The 8,017-nt window shown below is 46.5% G+C and overlaps 1 long non-coding RNA gene across 2 annotated transcripts in view; it reads right to left on the reverse strand.

Moving 5' to 3' along the window:
• Window positions 1-5,432: 5,432 nt before the first annotated feature.
• Window positions 5,433-8,017, reverse strand: part of LOC106735906 (uncharacterized) — a 4,392-nt gene continuing 1,807 nt past the window's right edge. For both annotated transcript variants that reach the window (XR_001371086.1, XR_001371085.1), the window contains exon 3: window positions 5,433-5,524. This is a non-coding gene — a long non-coding RNA (uncharacterized LOC106735906). The remainder of the gene's footprint in view (window positions 5,525-8,017) is intronic.

Consider the following 8,017-nt stretch of genomic DNA (forward strand, 5'->3'; position numbering starts at 1 on the left):
TGGAAGAGAAGGGACTGTAGTGTGACCATGCCCCTGGGAGGTGCTTTTTCACTTTCCTTTCTCTCTCTGTTGCTCTCTGGTGAGTTCACACACCGTATAACAAGTTAAAAGAAAAAAAAAAAAGTGGAATCAGATGGGACTGCCCACAGGCCACTTGCATCTTAGCATGTGTTCCCCCAACTTTAGAATTACCAGGTGACATGGATTCCTTCAGCAACAGTGGCTTTGGTATGAACCTGTCCCAGCAGTTACCTTTTGGTTTCTGTCATTGCCCACGTTGTAGGAGTCAATGGCCATCTTGAATGGCCATCTTGAAAATAGAAGGTTTGGGACCAGCAGATGGCATAATGGTTACATCACTGGACTCCCACATAGTTGAGCACAGTTCAAGTCCCAGACCTGGTGGCTTAAAACTTATGCTGGGCACGTGTGTGTGTGCCCCAAACCCCAAAAGGAGAATGGAGAAGGGATTGTGGCATGGCCATCCCCCTGGGGGTGATTTCTTGCTTTCTGTCTTTCTCTCTCTCATGTGCAAGCACATGTACTCTATAGCAAAAATCTCTCTTTAAAAAAAAAGAGAGAGAGATTCTGGGGCCAGCAGGTGGCATGATAGTTAAAGGTTCTAAACTCCCACATGGCTGGCCACAGTTGGGAGTCCTGGACCTGGAAGCTTGTTTTCTCACTCTTCCTCTCTCTCTCTCATTCTGTCCCTCTCTGGTCAAATTAAAATAAATAAGTAAATAAAGGTGAATAAGATAATTCTTTTTAAAATGAGAAATTTATTAATAATATTTAATATTTATTAAAATATCCATTAATTTTATTTATAATTTATTAACAACAATACATTAAAAATTAAATAATTCTTTTTATAAAAGAAAACAGGAGGTCCTAATTTTCTTTCAGGCCTGGAGAGCTAGGTGCCAGAAGCTAGGTCCATTTTGGAGGGGGTGTTTTGTTTTTTATTTTTTCTGTAGCAAGGTGTACAGCCCTCTCCAGACCAAAATCAGTGCACCTGGCTCAGTTTGGCAAAGTGCGGTGTAAGAAAGGCTTATCAGTCTTGCATGCGTTGGCATGAGCTGCCCTGTTGATACAGATTCAGGAAGCTGACGGTGGCTCCCAGGACGGCTATGTCAGGCCTAGCATCAAATATGTAGTGGCCGAGTAATTACTGTAATAATTAATTTCCGTTGCTTAATCTAGCAATCAGGCATGTCAGTTTACACAGGGGACAGTGTTGGTCCCTGTAGGGGTGTGTGTGCGTCTAGAATGCAGAGTAGCACTCACTGCTTCGTTAAGATTTGGAGATCAGTTTGTGGAGTAAATAAGATGCCTTTAGTTTGGTTTTTTAGTCATAGGTTTGGGAAAAAAGCAGGAAGGTGAATAAAGAGAAACAAAAAAACAAACGCTCCAAACTTCAAATGCCATCCTCACGAGAACTTTTCCAAAGTCAGGTTTGATCCAACTTATAATTTGCAATGTTGTAAGTGAAGACTTGAAAGCAGGTGGTTTTACTCAAATCTTGCCCTGGGCTTTCTGGAGCCATGATGCTCAGTAGAACCACAAGCCACACATGTAATCTTTCATTTTCTAGAAGCCATTTTTGTGGGAGGAAGGGATTTTTGTTATAGGATGCATGCTTTTCCCAGACAGACAAAGACAGAGAGACAGAAAGTGAGAAATCACCCCCCCCGGGGGGGGGATGGCCATGCCGCAATCCCTTCTCCATTCTCCTCTCGGGATCTTGGGCACGCACGCACACACGCCCGGTGTGAGTTTTAAGCCACCAGGTCCGGGATGCGAACCGCGGTCGACTACATGGGAGTCTAGTCACATAGCCATTACGCTACTTGCTGGTCCCAGTAGTCTTATTTTTAAGACATAAAAAGGGACAGAGAAATTCTTTTCATGATTATTCTTATCATTATTTTCCTTGATGAGAGGGAAAGGAAGAATGACTGATAGGTATTTGATACCTATTAGATAGGGCCTGGCACTATGGCAATCCTCCTGCCTCAGCCTCCCTATTAGCTAGGATTACAGGCCTGGATGGCCTCCCCTGAAGTGTTCAGGTTGACCTAGGAATCAAACCCAGGCCTCCCATGTGGTTTCCAGCCTCGTAAGTGGTGACACTATCTGTGAACCGCTACAGCTAGGCCTGAAATTAACTTAGTGCAATGTATCTGAAATACTGTCATTTCAAAACATAATCAGTAGTAACATTAGTAACATGATATTTCACGTTCTTTTTTTCATATGATTGAAATCTGATGTATATCTTACACTGAAAGAAGAGTTTCAGTTTCTCAGTCTTAGCAGCCACAGTTTACATGTTTAATAGCCACACGAGACTAAACCTCCATATTGACCAATGCAGAGACAGAGGACACAAGATGAAGTACCAGTCCAGGTTAGATTCCCCTCTGTGACGCCATCACTTAAGCAGCTGATAACATTATCACAAAAGAAATAGACAACGTTGTGTTGTCTATCCAAAGATTATTTGAGCCAATTTAAACAGTTCTTACACACCATGATGGACAGAGGTGAGGGACCATATCTTTCTCATTCCTTTTATTTTTAAAGAATTATTTTATTTAACTTTATTTATTTTAATTTGACCAGAGAGGGATAGAGAGAAAGAGAGAGAGAGAGAAAGAGAAAGCTGCCACGTCCAGGACTTGAACCGTGATTGGCCCTGTGGGAACCCAGCACCCATAACCACCATGACAACTGCTGGCCCCATCTTTCTCATTATTAACCCTTTCCTTTGCATTCCTCTGTGTCGGTTTTTATCTTCTGAGGGAAGAGTACATTATGAGGACCCAGTACGTGTGGAGTGAGTACTCAGCCCCGTGCAGTGAGGACAGAGAAAGAGCTGAGACTGGCTCTGAATTCCAGGAGCTTGCCATCAGGGAGAAAGGTCACATGAGCACAAAATGTTGGGAGGATCCCATCAGAAAATAAAGTCCAATGTCATATTAGATATGATTAGATACAGAAGCCAGCAGGTGGCATGGCGGTTAAAGCACTGGACTCCTACGTGGTGGACTGCAGTTCGGGTCCCAGACCTGACAGCTTGAAAATCATGCTGGGTGCGTATGCATGCATGCCCAAAATCCCAAGAGGAGAATGTAGGAGGAGGAATTGCAGTATGGCCATACTCTCTGGGTAAGGGGTGATTTCTTACTTTCTCCATTTCTTTCTCTCTCCATTTCTCTCTGGCAAGCACACAAACTCCATGGCAAAAACCTAGAAAAAAGAAAAAGTGATATACAAGTGAAAGGGAAAGACAGGTCAATAGTGGCAGTATTTACCAGGGATAGATTCTAGGTCCTTAACAGCTGGTTTGGTTTAGGCTGGCTCAGAAGTAAGGCTTCTGGGGAAGGGGTATGAACTCTGGGGTCCCCAGTGAGGACCCCCCTCCTCTATAGTCACAGCCAATTGCAATGTTCTCTTCAAGGCTGTTGCATCTCTAGGAAAATAAGGTTTGCCCAATTCTCTGAAAGTCTCCGTTTTCCCGTTTTTGTCCTGTTTCAGACTTCCCTTTTCTCACCTGCTGTATAGTCACCCATGCTGTGTTTTAAGGATTTCTAATTCCCCAGCTTCGGCTTGGAGTGTTCTTCCAGGCCCCCATGTGGCTCATGGGGCCATGTCACTAGTTCAGCCAGTGAGCTCTGAGTAGCCGTGAAGGGAGTCCTTCTAGTTCAGGTCACTTGCTCGCCACTGCAGGACCGTCCGTAGCTGCTGTCTTCTTCTTTTCTTTTTTTAAAGTTTTCTTTTGCCATAGGGCACATGTACTCCCTGGAGAGAGACAGAGAGAGGAAAGTGAGAAATCACTCCCCATGGGGGATGGCCATGCCTCAATCCCTTCTTTTCTTTTCTCCTGTCAGGACTTTGGGCATGCACGCACATGCGCCTGGCATCATTTTCAAGCTCCTGTGTCTGGGACTTGAGCCATGGTTGACCACATGTGAGTCTAGCACCTTAACCACCATGCTACCTGATGGACCCCGTAGCCCTCTTGTAAGAACTGGCTTGTGGCGGTGACTGTTTTATCAGCCTGAGCCCTGGAGCAACTAGAATGATTAGAGTCATTCTGCTAACTCGTAACGGGCATGCCATGAGAGACAGGAAAAACACACCGCATCGCTGTGGTCTTCACTCCCGTTCCACAGATGGTACCACACTTTGACCAGGCCCATCCTGACTGAGGCAGACTCTCCTCCAGTGAGGGCACAACTTCCTTAAGATGGGCGGGTTCACAGGGCCGGCAGGTGGTGTGGTGGTTAAGGGCACTGGACTCCCACACGGTCAACCTCAGTTCGAATTCTGGACCTAGAGGCTTGCTTTCTCACTTTCTTTCTCTCTGTCTCTTGTTCTGTCCTTCTCTGGTCAAATTAAAATAAATAAGTGGATTCATAAAGTTAAATAAAAGAATTCTTTGGAAAATAAAAATGATGGGCAGGTTCGGAACAGGGTCAGAGCGATGATGTCTCCTGACAGACATCAGAAGCCCTTCAGTTCGAATTCTGGACCTAGAAGCTTGCTTTCTCACTTTCTTTCTCTCTGTCTCTTGTTCTGTCCTTCTCTGGTCAAATTAAAATAAATAAGTGGATTCATAAAGTTAAATAAAAGAATTCTTTGGAAAATAAAAATGATGGGCAGGTTCGGAACAGGGTCAGAGCGATGATGTCTCCTGACAGACATCAGAAGCCCTGGATTGCTCTGCCCCTCTCAGCTAAAAGGAACGTCCTCTGTGGCCACCAAAGATATCAGGGCCTTCTCTGGGAAACTGAGGCGTGGCACAGGGCTAACCCCCCTTCAATACCCACTCCGTTGCCCAGCCCATCCCATGCTGGCAGGCATAGTCAAAACTCAATGTGGGGCTGCTGGAGCTGGAGCAGGGCGGAGTCACACTTGTTGCAGAGAGAAAGGAAGAAGGAGAGAAGTCTGGCCCATTGGCGTGGACCAAAGCTAAGGGCTTAAAGCCTGGGAGTGTCTTGACTGACCACAGACCTACACAAAAGAGCCTCTTCCCCTGCGCCCTTCGACTGCATGCATCTCGGCCCTCCCTTCCCTGTCCTTGTCTCTTCTAGACTGTTCTTTTTGTTTGTTTGTATTTTTACCATAGGGTGCATGCACTTACCAGAAAGGGACAGAGACAGAGAAATCATCCCCCTCGGGAAGGGGGGGGGGAACGGTCACACTGCAATCCCTTGTCCTTCATGCTCCTCTTGGGATTTTGGGAACATACATACACACTCAACGTGTTTTTCAAGCCGCCAGGTCCAGGACTAGAACCATGCAGTCGGCCAGGTGGATCCAGTCTCGTAACCATTACTTCACCTCTAGCTCCCCCAGCTCCCCTGCTCCAAACTGTCTTTTAGTCAGATTTTACCTTGCTAGGTGAGCAATGGGCCTTCCAGTCATTTAACAAACAGGCATCAAAGGCGGCCTCCTGTGTGCCCAACTCTAGGGGAAGAATGGTGCTGGGAGTGTTCCTGCCTGCCGAGAACTCCATCTGCCAAGAAAGACGGACAAGTAAAGCTTACAAACAGAAGGTGAGTTTTAAGGGTAGACAGTCCAGAGAGGGTTGCAGGAGCTCTTTGCCTAGCCTGAGAAGTCAGGGAGGGCTTCCTAGCAGAGGTGAGGTGGCTTCTGCTGGACAGAGTTAGAGGGGAGGCTAGGGAGGCAGAGACAGCAAAGTGAGCGAGCAAAGCCTGGCTAAGCAGGGTCTATTCAGAGACTGAAGTGGCTGGATGTGAGGAGCTGAGAGGTTTGGGGGCAAGCAGATAGATGCTGGGCTGAAATGGAAGGGCCAGGTCGCCAAGGGCCCAGACATGGTGACAACAGTGATGAGCCAGGCTAGCCAAAGGCTACTACAGAGGCTTAAGCCAAGGAATACCTAAATCCAACTCCTGAGCAGGGAGGGAAAAGAGGTGATCTTGTGAGCCGGCCAGACGGGATGAACTTTTTGTGCGCTCATGTGGGCATTTGTGTATTTGTGTGTGTGCCTTTGTGTATTTGTGTGTGCATTTGTGTGTGTGTTTGTGTTTGCATGTGTAATTGTGTGTGCATTTGTGTGTGTGTATTTGTGTGTGTGCATTGGTGTGTGTATTTGTGTTAAGCAACATTTCCCAATCGCACTGGTAGTGTGAAAAGATAGGCCCTGGGACTGGCCCTGTTGAACAGGGGTTAAACACAGTGCATTGGGAACTAGATCCCACAGGGCTGATTGTAGTTCAAATCCCAGCACCGGTGGCTTGAAAAGCAAATCATGCATGTGTACACCTGTGCCCAAAATACTGATAGGAGGGAGGAATGGAGGAGAAGGGATTGTGCCATGGCCACACCCCACTGGGGAGTATTTTCTGTCCCTCCCTCTTTCTCTTCCCTCCTCCCCAGTGAAAGCACACACCCTCTGGCAAATAAAAAATTTCTAAAAAAGAAGCAATAGACCCTAGAATAAAGTACAGAGTAAGGGAGCAGGGCAGTGGGGCATAGATTGTTTCCAGCCAGTTGGACGCACGTTTTAATTTTTTTCTGGATGAGGAGCCAGTGAGTAGAGGGTGGGAATAGCAGGGGCAGAGAAGGGAGAGATTTAAGCTTCCAAGTCCAGGAACTGAATTGTCGTTGACTATATGGGAGTCCAGCGACATAACCATTTCGCCATCTGCTGGTGCCCTGGCATGTTTTTCAAACCACCAAGTCTGAGACAAATTGTGCAGTCAGCCATGTAGGATCCAGTTGCCTTAACTACCAAGCCACTCGCTGGCCTGAGGATACTTAAACTAAGAACTGCTAAAGAAGTGTTTTTGGTGGTGAAATGTGCGGTGCTAATGGCGTAGGGATGGCTGGAAGGATAGATACAGGCATAACCCCACGTTCATAAGAGTAGCATTAGAATCTAATGCCTTAGGGGGATCAGCAGATGCCATAATGGTTACATCACTGGACTCCCACGCAGTTGACAACAGTTCGAGTCCTGGACCTGGCAGCTCAAACTCACACCGTGTGCATGTGCGTGTGCGTGCGTGCCCTAAATCTGGAGAGAATGGAGAAGGGATTGTGGCATGGTCATCCCCCTAGGTGTGATTTCTCACCCTCTGTCTCTCTGTCTCTCTCTGCCTGTCTGTCTGGTGAGTGCACACACCCTATAGCAAAAATCTCTCTTTTAAAAAAAATCTAATGCCTTAGGTTTAGGACTTTGACCCTGTTTTCTCCACCCACCTCTGCCCATGATTTACAGAGGATTCTGCTACTTGATTCGGTGGTAAAATTAGCTGATTCTTATCGTTCCAGTTTCTCCAGGTGAACCTAAATTAGGATATGCAACAAAAAAGAGATGCCTCACCCCTTTCTCTCTCCTAAACACAGTGGTTTAAAGAAGACAATTTAGGGGGACCAGTAGTTAGTATAATGGCTATGTCACTGGACTCCCATGTAGTATATCGCGGTTCGAGTCCCAGACCTGGTGGCTTAAACTCATGCAGGGCGCATGTGCACGCGTGCGTGCCCAAGATCCCAAGAGGAGAATGGAGGAGAAGGGATTGTGGAGAAGGGATTGCGGTGTGGCCATCCCCCCGGAGGGTGATTTTTTGTTTTCTATCTCTCTGTCTCTCTCTGTCTTTCTGGCGAGCACACACGCCCTGTGGCAAAAACGTCTCCATAAAAAAGGAAGACAATTTAGGGACCACCAGATGACATAGTGGTTACATTGTTGGACTCCCACATAGCTGACCATGGTTCAAGTACTGGACCCAGCAGCTTAAAACTCACACTGGCCACATGTGTGTGCATGCTCAGAATCCTGGAGAAGGATGGAGGAGAAAGGATTGGCTGGGAGTGATTTTTTTGCTTTCTGTCTTTGTATCTCTTTGTCTCTGGTGAGCACACATGCTCTATATCAAAAATCTCTCTCTCAAAAAAAATAAATAAATAAATAAGGGAACCAGCAGTTAGTGTAATGGCTATGTCGCTGGACTCCCACGTAGTCGACCGCAGTTCGCGTCCC

This window comes from Tupaia chinensis, unplaced genomic scaffold (assembly GCF_000334495.1).
Source record: "Tupaia chinensis unplaced genomic scaffold, TupChi_1.0 Scaffold000568_1, whole genome shotgun sequence".
NCBI lineage: Eukaryota > Metazoa > Chordata > Mammalia > Scandentia > Tupaiidae > Tupaia > Tupaia belangeri.